This window comes from Rhinoderma darwinii, chromosome 7 (assembly GCF_050947455.1).
Source record: "Rhinoderma darwinii isolate aRhiDar2 chromosome 7, aRhiDar2.hap1, whole genome shotgun sequence".
NCBI lineage: Eukaryota > Metazoa > Chordata > Amphibia > Anura > Rhinodermatidae > Rhinoderma > Rhinoderma darwinii.
In genome coordinates, this window is record NC_134693.1 from 96929390 (window position 1) to 96948264 (window position 18875).

General features: G+C 43.0%; 1 long non-coding RNA gene across 1 annotated transcript; it reads right to left on the reverse strand.

The window, feature by feature from the left end:
- Nucleotides 1–2100: 2100 nt before the first annotated feature.
- Nucleotides 2101–6524, reverse strand: LOC142657271 (uncharacterized). The gene is made up of 4 exons (XR_012849867.1): nt 6271–6524; nt 5929–6131; nt 4967–5054; nt 2101–2570 (listed from the first exon to the last, which is right to left on the reverse strand). It is a non-coding gene; the product is annotated as an uncharacterized LOC142657271 (long non-coding RNA).
- Between the last annotated feature and the right edge of the window lie 12351 nt (nt 6525–18875).

Here is an 18875-nt window from a genome sequence, read left to right on the forward strand (position 1 = left end):
ACATCTTTTTTTAACTTTTTTTTTACTTTATTACTTTGTCCCACTAGGGGACATGAGGGCAGGAGGCCCTGATCGCTATTCTAATACACTGCACTACATGCGTAGTGCAGTGTATTAGAACTGTCAGCTACTCACTGACAGCAAGCATAGTGGGTCCTGACGTTGTCAGGACCCACTAGGCTTCCGTCTATGGCATAGCCGGACGCCATTGTTTGGTGTCCGGTTGCCATAGTCACCATCGCCGGCCGCTATCGCGTAGCAGGCCGGCGATGGCAGCTTAACCCCTAAAAAGCCGCGATCTCTATAGAACGCGGCTTTTAAGGGGTTAATCAGCGGGGACACAGCGATCGGTCCCCGCTGTAGGAGCTGTGACAGCTGCTGAACAAGACAGCAGCGTCACAGCTCCTGTATGTGTCGGGAGGACGGCCGAAACGGCCGTTACTCCCGAGACGTACTATTACGGCATGGAGCGCGAACGATACAGCTGCCATGACGTAATAGTACGTCAAGGAGCGGGAAGGGGTTAATTTCTCGGACATTCCTTTTAAGGAAATATTTATCGGGGCACAATGCACCATTTCTGGGCGCTGTATCCAATGTTTATCTGGACAGTCGCCTGGTTATTTTTCTGGACTTTGTATGCACTATTTACCTGGATGCTGGGTAATAATTATGTGAGTTAGAAACAGGAGGACCTGCAATCTCATCAACATTGTCCTTTTCTCATAAAATGTTCTTCTTGAGACATCTGATGGATTACTCTGAAAATATGGCATAGGTGCCAATCAAGGTCCAAAGGTTGACATACTCAATGACCTCCAGGATCTGAATTTTACCTTTTTCTTTCACTAACCCATTTCTCTAGGAGTCATATATAAAGGTTGGGTCTATGGAGCCCAGATGAGCTACATTAGCAACTTTGAAAGAGCAGCCTCAGAGACATTCAGCTCCAGGATGGTCTGTGCCAGATAAGTAGTGGTTCAGAACGCACTAGACAATGTAGGTGCACGAATAGGGTCCCAACCCAATCGTAGTCAAAATAAGTATTTGGCACACAAAGCTGAAGTTTAAAGAAGAAATCTTGATTTTTTTCAAGTGGTTGTAGATGCCAGAGGCTTAGTGCGACGCTTCGGTCATTACATGACCTTCATCAGGCACTGTGCCGTTCTGGTTGCTGGTACATCCAGTAGTTGGCGCTTCGTTCTGAATGGCGGCTGACCGCTGTATTTGGCGCACTTGAGATTTCTTAAAACTTTAGCTTTGAGTGCCGAATACTTATTTTGGTCTGTGTCAGATGTTAGGGATGAAGTCTACAATTGGCCAGACCACCTATCTTTCCTTCGCTCTGGAAATATAGGACAGTCCACGAGGCAGCACATCATGTCTGGTCAATTCCCCTACTACTCTGTACACTAACATCTTCAAAAGAGAAGAAGAGGAAGGTGCAGATGTGACGTTCAGGTTAGGTTTTTGCAGTATTGAAGTTGTATTGTGCTCCCCTTGGAGCACTATGCAAAGGCAAAACTCCTTTATTGGCATGATATGTAGATGGTTGGTACTCTATTTGGGTGCGCAGGCTAACTTTTTTGTGTGCTCACTTGGCTAGGTCGGCATTAATGAGTGAAATGTATACAGTACCTTAGGAAAATACAGTGTGAGAAAAAGATGTTAATAGGAGCGCTCCCTAGAGTAATACCTTGAAAAAAAATGTAAATTAGTCTTCTCACCTTGTGAACCTCTTGGTTGATAAGAACATCGACTGGATGCAGTTGTCTCTCTTTTTTGTAGCTTCTTGTTCTTCTGACACGGAGTACAGTATGTCTCAGGCTGGGGGATTTCTTTGCTGGACTTTGTTGTATGGTGGTGTACGTTCGTCCTGATTATGACCTCTGTTTTTGTAGAAGGAAGATGTCTTTCTTGTTTGGATGTTACTCCACGGGTTACCCAGCCTACTCATTCTTCAATGAATCAGTGACCATGTCCACAATTGATTACACATGTATAATATAGATTTTATGAAAGTTCTTTGGAATTAAAACAAATTATTTTTATGTATTTGTCTATCCATTTTTATTAGAAATACAATAATTACATTGAGGTATGTTTTTATTGACATGTGTTGCTATCAGCCAGACAGGAAAAAAATATGGATGGCCTTGGGAATCTGTAGAGGCAGCTGTTCTACAGGAAAGGGAGTGCAGATACCCTACCAAACAGGACGAGGGGAGGAAGTCCATTGCCGGGCATCTGAAGAGACTTGCCATTAAACACCCAAAACCATTGTACTTCACCGCAGCCCTGCGAATCATGGACAAGGCTTCATTTTCAAAGACTTCTGGACAGTTGTCTTTTAATTGGATAGATCTTAAAAACCCCTTCTGGACAGTGGTGGATGGGAAGGAGGAGGTGTGGACAGATGAAGTTCCGGCATTCTTAGATGGACATTAGTGGTTCATATCTGCTGCCTCTCTAGCGTAGAGACCTTGATCTGGCACATCCCTTTCCATGGCTGACGTTCTCGACACCAGGGCTTCCTCCTGCTGATGTTGTACGGTACATTCCCTTCAGTTCTGAAACAAGAATAAATAAAATGTCCTAGTGAAGAGTTGCTCTCTTGAAGATATTCCCCGTGACCCACACCAAGACCCTTTGTCTGCCAGGTAGGTAGATAGTGCGTTCTATGTTCAACTAAGATAAATAAATTCACAAGTAAATCTGCTCAACTTTAAGATGTAGTTAACACAATGGTTTCAAAACGGGGACAGATAGGGCGCCAAGCGATGGTAGAATTTTATTTAAATACGCGTTTCTGGCACGGCTGGTCCCTTTATCTGATCTTAACCTGACGAAGGGACCAGTCAAGTTTAGTCCCGGACCAGTCCGGTCCAGAAATACAGTCAAAATAAAATGGGTTTTACTTTACCGTCCACGTGTGAAGTATTTGTATTACCCGCCGCTTACCAATTTTTAAAGGAGAACTCCAAGAAAAATTTGTCATGCAATCAAAGGCGCAGTGCCCACCCAAACTACATCGCAGGATTTTATTAAAAAAAATTGGCTGTTATCTATTGGATTACTCCAATATGTAAAGGCCAATATCACTAACAGCTCCTGGCTCAGCCAGCAGAGGTGGGGTCCGGAGCCGAATGGGACCCTGTGCTGCTGAAGGAGCGGGAAGTACATAAAGGTGATTTGTCCGGGGGTCTGAATACATTTTAGGGTTTGATATTAAAGGGGTTTTCCAGGCATTATAAAATTTGTAATTCAAGCTGAAAATTGCACCATTTAGCAAATACCCACCTTCTAATTTTCTGCGACTCCAGTGCCGGCGGTTCACAATCCCCTGCCGGCCTGTTTACATAGGCTGGACCAGTGATGTCCCGTATCGGCACATGATCGCACTAGTCAATCACTGGCCACAGTGGTCATGTGCCATACTTACTTAGATCACTTCTGCAGGCAATACCCTCCATCTATACTGTCCTTACTGCAAGGTTTTTATAGTGAGGACAGAATACAGGGAATATCTGGTACACAAAGTGTATTCTCACTAAACCTGCCCCATGACAAGCCATGCCCAATGAACCACGTTTTGTCAAAGGTACGCCCTGTCAAGTCCTGTCTCAATCCATCTGAAACCAAAGTGTCCCTAGAAAGAAATTCCAAATATTGTCAACTATGCTATATTAGGGTATAGTATGAAGAATCAGAGCAGTAGGGTCTATATACTACTATATACACAAAGCTGCCATGTGCCGAACATTGCAAAACACCCTTTTCATAAAAGAGCGTTAATTCCAGTCCTGCAGTCACCCTGATGACCTTATACTGTGCCAGTATTTGAGGTAGGTGTGCCCCTTTAAATTATTACTTGCAGCCAGAATTGGCACCGGGATTATCAGCTCATTGACAAATTCTTGAGGTCACATTTGTGTCTTGATGTCACCAGTCTGAACCAATCCTACGCCACTTGCTCTTTATATAATTTTCAGGGAAAAAAAATACCCCTAGCAATAAATACTGCATGTAAATAATATTCTCATTACAGTACAAAAACAAATAAATGGAAAAAGCGCCATATCCCTATTAGGTCCCGCGGACATCATAGAGGTGGTCCTTGACTTCCAGTCCTGCAGTCACCATGAAGACTTTGTGCTGTCAGTGCAGGCAGAATAAACCTGACATGGTGACAATGTAATGTTTTATATGTACTACTACTCCCTGTACTGACTGATAGTAGAGAGAATGGACTAAGCTGAAGGATTCCCGACTCTTATCAATTCTTTAAATAGGGACTATGCCCTGAATACTAACCCCAAATTTATATTACATTTATAGTAGGGTAGATTTACTATTCAAATTGAGGCAGAATTATGGCGTACATGTTGTGCGCCATATTTATTAATTGTTTTAGACACATTTTGTGGCGTGCTTGACAAGGGGTGTGGCCTAGAATAAAGGGGCGTGTCTTAAACTAAGCCAACCAAGAGGTGGTATAAGGAAGAGAAAAGAGCCTAACATGTCTAGTAAAATCTATCATACATCGTGCACCACTGTGATAAATTTGGCGCAGTTTCTGACTTCCTTGTATCAGTTTACACTGTGTAAAACTCATAGTTTTAGGCCCCATGCACACTAACTTATTTTTGCAGCCGCAATTCACCCGCAAATCTGCAGGTGAATTGCGGCCCCATTCATTTCAATGGGCCCATGCACACGACCGTGGTTTCCACGGTCCGTGCATTGCCCAGGAACCGGGACCGCAAAAACAATGGACATGTCTTATTACGGTCGTGTTTTGTGGTACAGGCTCATAGAAAATAATGCACGCGGTCATATGCACGGCCTGCGATTTGCGGGCGGCCGCGGGTGACACTCCGCAGCTGTCCGAGCCGCAAGTCACGGTCAATGCACCTCACTACGGTCGTGTGCATGAGGCCTTAGTAAATCTGCCCCATGGTAATACCAGTGACAGCCCGCTCTTTCCCGGTGGGGTACAGTCCTTCTTCATCCACGTCTCATCTTGTATGTGCCGGTTACTTTTCTCCTTATACCTGAGAAGTAACAAAAATAACATCAGAAACTAAAAAAACACAATTCCAAGTATTTCTCCCCATTTCTAAAAATAACATTTCCTGCAGGTGAATAATGGAAAATATAAAGATATAAATATATTCAGGCCTATGTGTCTGTCCAGGGGGTCAGTGAGGGTCCTGCCTGTTATATGTGGGGAGGTCTTGCTGCACAATAACTGAGGGGAAAATGTCTGTACATCAATATATATTTGTCTCTAGGAGCCCCTACAAAGTCTCAGTGAGGGCCCTGTCTGTTATACGTGGGGAGCTTGTATAAAGCGTTAATAACAGGCATGTCACTCCAGTATAGATATTTTGGGTGCTGATTCCAGGTGGAGAATGACTTGGGAAAGGCCTCGCACGTCCCTCTCTCTATTCGGTTCTATGCAAGTTTCGGAAACAGCTGAGCGCTGTTGAACTATTTGTGTAACTTCCATAGTACAGAACGGAGAGAGCTGCGTGCATGCGCATAGGTGGATATCACATAAACGTCTGAGATGGAGAAAAACCTCTAAAGAGATTATTTAATTAAAGGGGTTGTACATAATTAGAAAAATAGAGCTGATGTCTTCCAAAAACATTGCCACACCTGTCCACAGGTGATGTGCGGTGTGTGGACAGTTAGCCCTATACATTTCAATACAGAAAAGCTGCAATACCACACACAGCCTCTGGACAGAGGTGGCGCAGAGCTTCCATTTGGGTCATAGAGAGGGTCTCCAGCGTGATACCCCCCTCTATGATATGTAAATACCCTTATAGGGCATTTCAGGTGTAACCAGAAGTTAAGGTGATACAAAAAAATATTCCATACATGAGATTTCCTTAATGGAGATATTGTAACAATAATTACTGAAAATATATAATTGACTTTTTCCTCCATTGTAGGAATAGAACCCTAGAAGCCACGTTTTGGACTACGGAACAGTCGATCATCCGGATGAAATGCTGTGTGGTTGGAGGGCAGTCCCAGGAGCGCTGGTGTTGATATGCTGATCCATGTTCTTCTTATCTGGAGCTTGTATACAGAACACGCGATCCTTCTGGTCCGACCTACTAACATATATAAGCACAGCCTAAACACACACGTAATGATATATAATAACATGACATTAACATAACATTACTATGTATCAGCCCTGATACGTCAGTGTCATCATATTTCTGGGGTCCCTGCACACAGGATATACGTTACCTCCTGTGATGATGTCACTTCCCTGTATTTCCTGTATGACATGGCTGCTCTTCCTCTTCCCGTTTCCCTTTCTGATGTATTTCCTCTTCCTGTGTGATAAGATGTGTGCTGTTGCCTCCTGCTGTGTATAACACGATGCGCAACATGTCTTATAAAACATGTAAATAATAATCGCAGAAAGCTAAAAAGATTTTGATCATTTCCATTCACATCAATGGTTATTTGTTTGCAGCCGTTTTTCTGAGCCATACTTGTCTGTTTTTAGAATCAACTACAGGGAGATTTGAGATGTGGTTTGAGAATTTCTTTCCGATGTAAACCCCACCCATAAGGACAGCTAAGAAGCCTCAGTTATCAGCGAGCGACCCCATAATTAGACTAAGCAGAGTGACCCCATACAGTGCCAGCAGAGTATTGTCCCTTAAACAGTGCCAGTATACTGCCCCCTCATACACAACACTACCAGCAGAGACTCCTCAATAAACTATATTGCTAGCAAAGTGCCTCCAATAATTAGTGCCAGCAGACTGCCCCCAATAACTACTACAAGCAGAGTTCTCCCTCACAAATAGTCCCAGCAGAGTGCCTTCCTTTATGCAGCTACATCATTTAAGATCTTCCCTAGTTTAGAAGTCTCTAGGACAATCTGGGAGAGAAGACAAGTGTGATGTAACCTGGTTGCAGTGTGTAAATGTAGCCTGAAACATCACGTGTAGCTCCTAAGTCTATGTTCACATGTTACATATTTATTGCAGATTTCCATGGTCAAATTGACACATGAAGTATGAATGTGAATAGTGTTATAGAAAACTCCATAAACTTGCAGCAGTAACAATCTGCAGTAGATTGTAATGCAAAGGATGCACAGCCAAATATGCTGCAAAATCCACATGTAATATATGGAGAAATATTAGGCCTAGTTCACACAGAGTTTTTTGGAGCGTTTTTTGACGTGGAAACCGCATCAACAAACGTCCGAAAACTAATCTTATTGATTTCAATGGGATGCAGAGGCGCTTTTCCCACGAGAAAAAAACACTCACAGGAAAAAGCAGCGTCAAGCCCTTTCTTCAAACGTTTCCGTCTCTGACCTCCCATTGACATCCAACCCGACCTCCCTGGATGATGCGGCAGTCCATGTGACTGCTGCAGCCTGCGATTGGCTGCAGCCGTCACTTGGACTGAAACGTCATCCCCGGAGGCCGGACTGGAGGAAGAAGCAGGGAGTTCTCGGTAAGTATGAACTTCTATTTTTTTTAAAGGTTGATGTATATTGTGATCGGAAGTCACTGTCCAGGGTGCTGAAACAGTTACTGCCGATCGTTTAACTCTTTCAGCACCCTGGACAGTGACTATTTACTGACGTCGCCTAGCAACGCTCCCGTAATTACGGGAGCCCCATTGACTTCCTCAGTCTGGCTGTAGACCTAGAAATACATAGGTCCAGCTAGAATGAAGAACTATCATGTTAGTAAAACCAATACGCTCCGCAGCACACATAACATCTGCGGACTTCATTGCTGAATTTTGACTCTCCATTGAAGTCAATGGACAAATTCTGCAATGAGTCTGCAACAAGTCCGCTACACGTCCGCAACAGTCAGTGTATGCTGCGGATACCAAATTCCGCACCGCAGCCTATGCTCCGCAGCGTAATTGTCCGCAACGTGTAAATGAACCCAACTAAAAAGCTGTGGAAAGCAATGGAGAAACGTGTACACTGTGGATTTCTGCTGCGGACTATCCGCAGCAGAATTCCAGAGCAATTCCGCCACGTCTGGTCATGCCCTAAGGCTCTGTTCTGCATTGGGGTCCCGTTCTGACGTTCCGTCAGAGGTTTCCGTCAGAACAGGACCCAGAGCAGACACAAACTGACACCGACGGAAACCAGAGGTTTCCGTTTCCATCACCATTGATTTCAGTAGTCGACTACGCTATTGCTTCCGGCAAAACGACGGGTCCGGTGCACAAAAGAGACAAACGGAAACCACGGGCACCGGCTCCGTCACCATTGAAATCAATGGTGATGGAAACGGAAACCCCTGGTTTTCTTCGGTGCCTGCTCAGGGTCCCGTTCTGACGGAAACCTCAGACGGAACTTCAGAACGGGACCCCAACGCAGATGTGAACAGAGCCTAATATGGATGGGAAAGGGGAGGTGGGACTACTCATTGTTTATTATGCCTTGATACTGAACTGGTATTACTAGTATTATACCCTGTTCTATGAACTTTACCCGCTGGAGTACCCCAAAGATGCTTGTACCACTGATCGAGGTGCCATGTGTTTTGTAGTAAAATGAAATTGGTATTTGATTATTTTTTTTACAGTTAATACTAATTAAAAATTAGGTTTTAAAGTTTTTTGCCTGCCAGTGATAGTTTGATATTTGTCCAAAACCTATTTAGTTCCCTTTTTCATGGATATTACGAGGTGGGACTACTAACCTAACCAGTATGTACCGGACGGGAGCTGCATGCGTCCATCTCATCAAGTCTCCGATCTCCTGGCAGCTCCACTTTGTACAGATCCTACAATGAAAATCTATGCAAAAAGTTTACACCAAAAAAACTGAAAATTCTACTGCGGAACCAGGATTGTTCTTGTGTGGCAGGGCTGCACCTAGCCCTTCTGCTGCCGGAGGTAAACAGTGAAATAGCGCCCCCACCTGCATCACCATAGAGTGGCCATGTGGGGTAGAGAAAAGATAGCAAAGAAAATATAGAAAACCTTTATGTTTACATGTAGTAGAAATCTATTTAATACAAGTGAATAATATTTATAAAAATCTTGATCACATGCTGCGTTAATTCTGCAGTGTATTACTGATATACCTACCTACCTGCACTTATTATATTACACTCATCCATTATATACCTACCTGCATTCATTACATTACACTCATCCATTATATACCTACCTGCACTCATTATATTACACTCATACATTATATATCTACCTGCACTCATTATATTACACTCATCCATTATATACCTACCTGCACTCATTATATTACACTCATCCATTATATACCTACCTGCACTCATTATATTACACTCATCCATTATATACCTACCTGCACTCATTATATTACACTCATACATTATATACCTACCTGCACTCATTATATTACACTCATCCATTATATACCTACCTGCACTCACTATATTACACTCATACATTATATACCTACTTGCACTCACTATATTACACTCATACATTATATACCTACCTGCACTCACTATATTACACTCATACATTATATACGTACCTGCACTCATATTACACTCATCCATTATATACCTACCGGCACTCACTATATTATACTCATACATTATATACCTACCTGCACTCACTATATTACACTCATACATTATATACCTACCTGCACTCACTATATTACACTCATACATTATATACCTACCTGCACTCACTATATTACACTCATCCATTATATACCTACCTGCACTCATTATATTACACTCATCCATTATATACCTACCTGCACTCACTATATTACACTCATACATTATATCTATATCTGCACTCACTATATTACACTTATACATTATATACCTACCTGCACTCACTATATTACACTCATACATTATATACCTACCTGCACTCACTATATTAGTCATCCATTATATACCTACCTGCACGCATTATATTACACTCATACATTATATACCTACTTGCACTCACTATATTACAGTGATCCATTATATACCTACCTGCACTCATTATATTACACTCATACATTATATACCTACCTGCACTCATATTACACTCATATATTATATACCTACCTGCACGCATTATATTACACTCATACATTATATACCTACTTGCACTCACTATATTACAGTCATCCATTATATACCTACCTGCACTCACTATATTACACTCATCCATTATATACATATCTGCACTCACTATATTACACTCCTCCATTATATACCTACCTGCACTCTTTATATTACACTCCTCCATTATATACCTACCTGCTCTCATTATATTACACTCATCCATTATATACCTACCTGCACTCACTATATTACACTCATCCATTATATGCTTACATGCGGCCTGGGCCAGCGCGCAATTGGGATCCGGCTGCCGTGAGCAGGAGACATCAGTGGACGTTGGCGGCCTCGTGGGGGAGGAGGCTGTCAAGCAAGGTACAGGATCCAGCGACGGAGACCACTGACAGGAGAGGGACCTGCCACCAGTGTTACAATAACTTTACCCCAGTCCTCTGCAGTCCAATCAATATACTTAAAACAGGATGTCAGTCTGTCCTTGATGTTTTTCTTGGAGAGAAGTGGTTTCTTTGCAGCTCTTCTTGACACCAGGCCAGCCTCCAAAAGCCTTCATCTCACTGTGCGTGCAGATGCACTGACAGATGTCTGAGGAAGCTCTGCACTGCTGTTGAACCGATCCCATAGCTGAATCCTCTTTAGGAGAAGGTCCTGGTACTTGCTGGAATTTCTTGGACACCCTGAAGCCTTCTTCATAGCAAATGAACATCTCTCCTTGAAGTACTGGATGATCCGATAAATGGTTCATTTTGGGGCAATCTTATAACCAGCAATGTCTTTGCCTGTAAGGCTCTTTTGATGCAAAGCAATGATAAGAAAGTTAACGACATCTAACGGGATCCGTTATATATCAATGTGGTGATGTATCTAGACGACATCAAGATTTTCTCACCCGCTTTGACTACACATTGGAAACGTGTTCGACAGGTCTTTCAACGGTTGCTGGAGAACAAGCTCTGTGCCAAGTTGGAGAAGTGGGTCTTCAAGAAATCCCCCCTTCCCTTTCTAGACACCAACAAAGTATCTGCTGTGTTGAACTGGCTTTGTTCTCAGGGTCTCCGTGCAATTCAACGCTTTCTGGGATTTGGACATTTCTACCGCCAGTTTATTCCCCACTACTCTTCATTACTGGCGCCTATTTCAGCTCTTACAAAGAAAGGAGTGAATTCCAAAAATGAGTCCCAAGAGACCAAATTGGCTTTTCTTCAACTCAAACTCTCTGTCTCTGCCGCCCCTATATTGCAGCATCCGGACGTCTCCAAGCAATTCTTCTTTGAGGTGGATGCCTCTACTATCGGTGCAGGTATAAACCTGACGCAAAAAGGTCTTACCGGCAAGACTGTTACCTGCGGCTTCTTCTCCAAGTTATTTTCTCCTGCCGAGAAGAATTACTCTTAGAAATCAGGAGCTTCTGGCCATTGAATTGGCATTGGAAGAGTGTAAACATCTGCTATAAGGGGTCATGCATCCTGTAATTATTTTCAGACCACGAATATTTGGTCTATCTACAGACCGCTCAGCGGTTGAATCCGCGCCAGGCCAGGTGGGCGCTCTTCTTTGCCTGATTTGAATTTCTGTTACATTTCCGTCCTGCCGAAAGGAATACTAAGGCTGACGCTCTGTCTCGGTGATTTGAAATTCATTTGGTTTTTATTTCTCCAAAGTACAATACAAAAGTATACAACATCCCAATGATACAGTCTCACAGTGTTGTATACAGAATACAGAAAAAGCTTGCACCTTTAGATATCAGAAACGTGCCTCGGACGTTGACATACTGACATATTAACAGACAAACAAATATAAAAACAGACATACAAAGAGTGGTGGTGATAAATACAAGCAATTATACATATGAGATGTCAAAAAAGAACAGGATGATGCAGGATACGAAAACCATGTATAAGTTAGCACAGATACATTCACAGAGTGACAGAGTTCTTGCGGAGCAGAAGTTGAACATGGGGTAACTCCGTCCAAGGGTCCCATTGAGACAAACACTTCTGCCTATAACCTTTAGATGTAGCAAAGTGCAATTCGTAATAGAAGTGAAGATAAACCCTGTTTAGCACCTCCGAGAGATTCAGAGCCTCAGCTGTTTTCCATCTCTTGGCTATATGGAATCTGGAAGCGATAAGAATATGGCTTATTGGCCACCTATATTCTAAAGGGATCTCATCCATCTGCATATCAGTTAAAGCCAATGCAGGGGAAGGTAAAAGTTCTGCTCCCATTAATTCTGATATGTAGCGGAAGATACGCTTCCAGAATGGGTAGACTGATTTACATGTATACCATAGATGAAATAATGTGCCCCATGCTCCACATTGCCTCCAACACAAAGGAGAAGCCCTGGCTTGCATATGTTGTAACAGGTGTGAGGTACCAACGAAACTGAATTTTCCTAACGGCTTCTATATGATTGACACATTTGGATATCCTATGTGAGTGATGTAAAGCAGCCCTCCAGTCCTCCTCCGAGAACTCCCGACCAATATCCGTCTCCCACTGAGACATGTATTTCAATTTGAGAAATGAGCTGTGGGTGTTTAAGGACAAGTAAGCTGAGGCCAAACCTTTCAGCGATGTAATATCCGAATCTGTCTCAGTGATTTGATGACTCTGATCAAGTGAAACATATTATATCGATCCTTCTCGCATCATTCTGGTGGCTCCGGTCCTACTGAAGGATATCCATCCTCGTAAAACCTTTGTTCCCTCAGCCAGAAGAAGGACAGTGCTTTCCTGGGGACATAACCCTAAACTGGCCGGTCACGCAGGAGTGCGTAAAACCAGAGAGCTCATTTCTCATCAATTTTGGTAGCCAGCCATGGTCCAGGATGTTCAGGACTATGTCGCTTCCTGTTCCTTCTGCTCCCAGAACAAGACCTCCAAGTCCAGACCACCTGCTCTTCTTCTACCTCTTCCAGTCCCTGATTCTCTGTGGCAACATATTGCGATGGACTTTGTGAGGGATCTACTCCTTTCACCCAAATGCAATACCATCTGGGTGATGGTAGATCGCTTATTCAAAATGGCACATTTTGATCTTTTGTCTGGTTTGCCTTCTACTCCTCATCTTGCCAGTCTCTTTATACAGCATGTATTTCGCCTGCATGTTCTTTCCCATCATATTGTTTCAGGCCACAGTGACAGTTCACCTAAAGATTTTGGAGAGCTCTGTGTGGCCTGCTGGAAGTCAAGTTAGATCTTTCTTCTGAATACCATCCACAGTTCAATGGCCAAGTGGAGAGGGTCAACCAGATCCTAGAGAACTTTCTACACCATTTCAGGCAATGTGTCCGCTAGTATCAATTGTATCAGTTATTACAAAATGTTTCTTCACATTTAAGTGTTTTATCTGCTCCTGGGGCGCAATCGCCACCTCCTCAATTTGCTGCCTTCAGTCCTGGATTGCATCCACCAACTCCTCCACCTTACAAAGGCGACTCCAAGCCTTGTAGAGGATTAAATCAATGCACAATCCGTTTTGAGCTAGTAGCGCAGCAATTTGCTTCCGACCACGCTAAGGTAGCCAACATCGTGTCTCTACTGTCTGGTGAGGTGCAGGCCTGGGCTTCACCTCTATGAAAAAGGAAAAACCCATCATCTTTGTTATCCAAGAATTTTTCACGACTTTTAAAAAAAGTCATCATCTGCTTCTTCGTCACTACTCCAGTAGGACAATATGCCATCCAGTTTTGCACATTATCCACAGAGTTACAGTGGAACATTGATTCTCTTGTCGCTATGTTTTGGAAAGGTCTGGCAGACCGCATCAAGGATGAACAGGCCCTGTATTAACTACCGAGGTCTTAATGAAATCACGATAAAAAAAAAACACGTTCATTTCCAAGCTCTTTGACTGACTGCAAGGTGCTAAGATTTTCACCAAGCTAGACTTACGTGGTACTTACAATTTGATTCACATCTGTGAAGGGAATGAGGGGAAAATCATGTTTAACACTAGAGATGGAAACCATGAATATCTAATTGTGCCTTTTGGTCTCAGAAATCCCCCGGCTGTCTTTCAAGAACTTGTTAACAACATTTTGCAAGATCTATTATACGGCTGTGTTTTGTTATATTTGGATGCTATTTTTGTTTTCTCCCCAGATCACTATACTCATCGCAAGCAATAGAGTCTTGTTCTGCACCGACTTAGAGAGAATCATCTATATGCCAAGCTTAAAAAATTGCTTTTTGAGTGATCCAGACTGTCTTTTGTAGGATATATCTCTGATCAAGGAATTCAAATAGATCCAGCAGTACTTAAATGGCCTAGTCCCCATGGACTCAAAGCCATACAAGGACTTCCTGAAGATACTAATTATTATCGACAATTAATTCCTAAATGTTCTTATCTGGTGGCACCCGACTCTGCTATCACCAAAAAGGGTTTCATTGCCAAAATTCGGACTTCTAAAGCCGTTTCTGCTTTCCTCAGCCTTAAACAGGCCTTCTCCTCTGCCTTAGTTCTCCATGGACCGGACTACAGTAAAACCTCCATCTTGGAGAAGCAGGTCTCATCTGTAAGGAGTGTGTGCTGTTCTTTTTCAAAAAAATTATAAAGCAAAAACGCTTTCCTGTGGATTCTTCTCCAATGCCTTGTCACCTACCCAGAAAAATTATGGCATTGGAGATCAGGAACTCTTGGCCATAAAATTAGCTCTCGAAGAATGGAGACTGCTAGAAGGTGCTCATTATGCCATCACTGTCTACACCGACTACAAAAATGTATTGTATCTGCAAACGGCATATAGACTAAACCCTCATCAAGCAGGTTGGACTTGGCTTACCAAGTTGCTCTGGTGGTACTGTAATCTGGTTCGTAGTTGACCGTTTTTCGAAGATGGCACACTTTATTCCTCTGACCGGCCTTTCTTCTGCTAAACGTCTGTCTACTCTCTTCATTAAACACATTTTTCGTCTGCAATGACTCCGTAAGCATATCGTGTCCAATAGAGGAGTGACATTTACTTCAAAGTTCTAAAGGCCACTCTGCAAGTTGCTTGAAGTTAAGTTGGATTTTCTTTCCGCCTACCACCATTAATCTAATGGAGAATTGGAATGGTTCAACCAGGTTTTGGAAAACTTTTTCAGCAATTTTGTGTCCGCACTTCAAGATGACTGGACTAGTCTCCTTCCCTGGGCAGAGTTTGCTTATAATAACTACACCTGGGAATCCACACCATTTTCCTTGATTTATGGACAGCATACAAGAATCCCTCTGCCAGTTCCAACACTGTCCAAAGTTCCAGCAGCCAGTTTCACTCATGCTCAATTCTTGCACAAAGGGCAGGAGGCCAAGGAGTCTATAAGTAAATGAGTAGGCCGATTGAAGGGAAATGCATACATGAAGTATAGAGTTCCTCCACAATTCCACCCAGGATACAAGGTCTAGTTATCCACCAAGTACTGTTTTAAATTGGATCCTTGGTTTTCTACAAGCTCCGACTCCCACAGTCTTTGAAAACTCCCAAATGTTTTCATGTGCCTCTTCCCAAGTCTCTGTTCCAGAATCACTTCTCCAAGAAGTTTCCTCGTTCTCCTGCTTCCTCCACTCCTGATGGAGAGTATGAAGACAACAGGATTCTTGGCACCAAGAGATCCAGAGGGAAGCTCCGGTACCTGGTCAATTAGAAAAACTTTGGTCTGAGGAGAAATCTTGGGAACCTTAGGAAAATGATCATGCTTCATCTCTCCTCTGGAAATGTTGTCTTGACTTTCCCCACAAGGCTAAAAAGAGGGGGCATAAGGCTCTCTGCGGCTGCCATATACTTACCTCTGCATGACGTCTTCTAGCTCCTGGCCACCACCACATACCTCCATCACTACGTGACATACACCTACTAACCCACACTTACTATATTACACTCATCCAATATATACCTACCTATCTGCACTCACTATATTACACTCATCCATTATAAACCTACCTACCCAAACTCACTAAGTTACACTCATCTATTATATACTTATTTGCACTCACTAAATAACACACTTCCCTTTTACACAAACCTACCCACACGCACTATATTATACTCATCCATTACCATTTATTTTAGCCTCTTTAGGGCTCTATGTGTTCTGACCCTTTTCTAGGGCATTACCTGTTTTTGGCCACACGCAGGCACCATGTCAGTGGTCCTCGGGCACTATTTACATGGTCCTTTCTCGGGCACCATTTCTATGGTCCTCATTTGGGTACCATTTATTTTGGCCTCTTTAGGGCTCTATTTGTTTTGACCCTTTTCTAGGGCATCTGTTTTTGGCCACACGCAGGCAACATTTCAGTGGTCCTCGGGCACTATTTATATAGTCCTTACTCGAGAACCATTTCTATGGTCTTCATCTAGGTACCATTTATTTGGCCTCTTTAGGGCTCTCTTTGTTTTGTCCCTTTTCTAGGGCATCATCTGTTTTTGGCCACACGCAGGCACCATTTCAGTGGTCCTCGGGCACTATTTATATGGTTCTTTTTCGGGTACCATTTCTATGGTCCTCATTTGGGTACCATTTATTTTGGCATCTTTAGGGCTCTATTTGTTTTGACCCTTTTCTAGGGCATCTGTTTTTGGCCACACGCAGGCACCATTTCAGTGGTCCTCGGGCACTATTTATATAGTCCTTACTCAGGAACCATTTCTATGGTTTTCATCTAGGTACCATTTATTTTGCCTCTTTAGGGCTCTCTTTGTTTTGGCCCTTTTCTAGGGCATCATCTGTTTTTGGCCACACGCAGGCACCATTTCAGTGGTCCTCGGGCACTATTTATATAGTCCTTACTCAGGAACCATTTCTATGGTTTTCATGTAGGTAACATTTATTTTGCCTCTTTAGGGCTCTCTTTGTTTTGGCCCTCTTCTAGGGCATCATCTGTTTTTGGCCACACGCAGGCACCATTTCAGTGGTCCTCGGGCACTATTTATATGGTTCTTTCTCGGGCACCATTTCTATGGTCCTCATTTGGGTACCATTTATTTTGGCCGCTTTAGGGCTCTATTTGTTTTGACCCTTTTCTAGGGCATCATCTGTTTTTGGCCACACGCAGGCACCATTTCAGTGGTCCTCGGGCACTATTTATATGGTCCTTTCTCGGGCACCATTTCTATGGTCCTCATTTGGGTACCATTTATTTTGCCTCTTTAGGGCTCTCTTTGTTTTGGCCCTTTTCTAGGGCATCATCTGTTTTTGGCCACACGCAGGCACCATTTCAGTGGTCCTCGGACACTATTTATATAGTCCTTACTCAGGAACCATTTCTATGGTCTTCATCTAGGTACCATTTATTTGGCCTCTTTAGGGCTCTCTTTGTTTTGGCCCTTTTCTAGGGCATCATCTGTTTTTGGCCACACGCAGGCACCATTTCAGTGGTCCTCGGGCACTATTTATATAGTCCTTACTCAGGAACCATTTCTATGGTCTTCATCTAGGTACCATTTATTTTGCCTCTTTAGGGCTCTCTTTGTTTTGGCTCTTTTCTAGGGCAACATCTCGTTGTAACCTTTCATCTACAGCGTAATCTCGCGAGATTACGCTGTGCTCTGCTGTAACTACCATAGACACATTAATGAAGTGCAGGGATTGTGAATAGACATCCCGTAGAATGTCTATTCACTGTCTAAACACTTCAGTATTGTTAATGTGTTAGTATAAGACAGCACATAGCGATCTAAAAGGATCCCTATGCGCTGCCTAAATTAATGGAGAGGAGTGCATGACGCTGATTGGTCAGCATCATACACTCCTCTGTACAACACCCACTTGGTCTGAAGTAAAAACACGCCCACTTGGGCATTAAGACACTCATTAGCATAAATCTAAAATCGCTAATAAAGTGCTGAAAATAGATCGTTTTTTTTAATAGAAAGCATTACTGTCACCTACATTACAGCGCTGTATGAGATAGGGCACTTATAATGTGGTGACAGAGCCTCTTTAACCCCTTCCCGCTGTGGCCATTTTTGACCTTCCTGACAGACCGTCATTTTTTAAATCTGACATGTTTCAATTATGTGGTAATAACTCCGGAATGCTTTTACCTATCCAAGCGATTCTGAGACTGTTTAATCGTGACACATTGGACTTTATGTTACTGGCAAAAATGTGCCCGATACATTCAGTATTTAATTGTGAAAAACACCAAAATTTAGCGAAAAATTGCAAAAATTAGCGTTTTTCTCAATTTAAAGAGGCTCTGTCACCAGATTTTGCAACCCCTATCTGCTATTGCAGCAGATAGGCGCTGCAATGTAGATTACAGTAACGTTTTTATTTTTAAAAAACGAGCATTTTTGGCCAAGTTATGACCATTTTTGTAATTATGCAAATGAGGCTTGCAAAAGTCCAAGTGGGTGTGTTTAAAAGTAAAAGTCCAAGTGGGCGTGTATTAGGTGCGTACATCGGGGCGTTTTTAATACTTTTACTAGCTGGGCGCTGTGAAGAGAAGTAACATCCTCTTCTCTTCAGAACGCCCAGCTTGTGACAGTGCAGATCTGTGACGTCACTCACAGGTCCTGCATCGTGACGGCCACATCGGCAGCAGAGGCTACAGTTGATTCTGCAGCAGCATCAGCGTTTGCAGGTAAGATCGACTTACCTGCAAACGCTGATGCTGCTGCAGAATCAGCTGTAGCCTCTGGTGCCGATGTGGCCGTCACGATGCAGGACCTGTGAGTGACGTCACAGATCTGCACTGTCACAAGCTGGGCGTTCTGAAGAGAAGAGGATGTTACTTCTCATCAGAGCGCCCAGCTAGTGAAAGTATTAAAAACGCCCCGA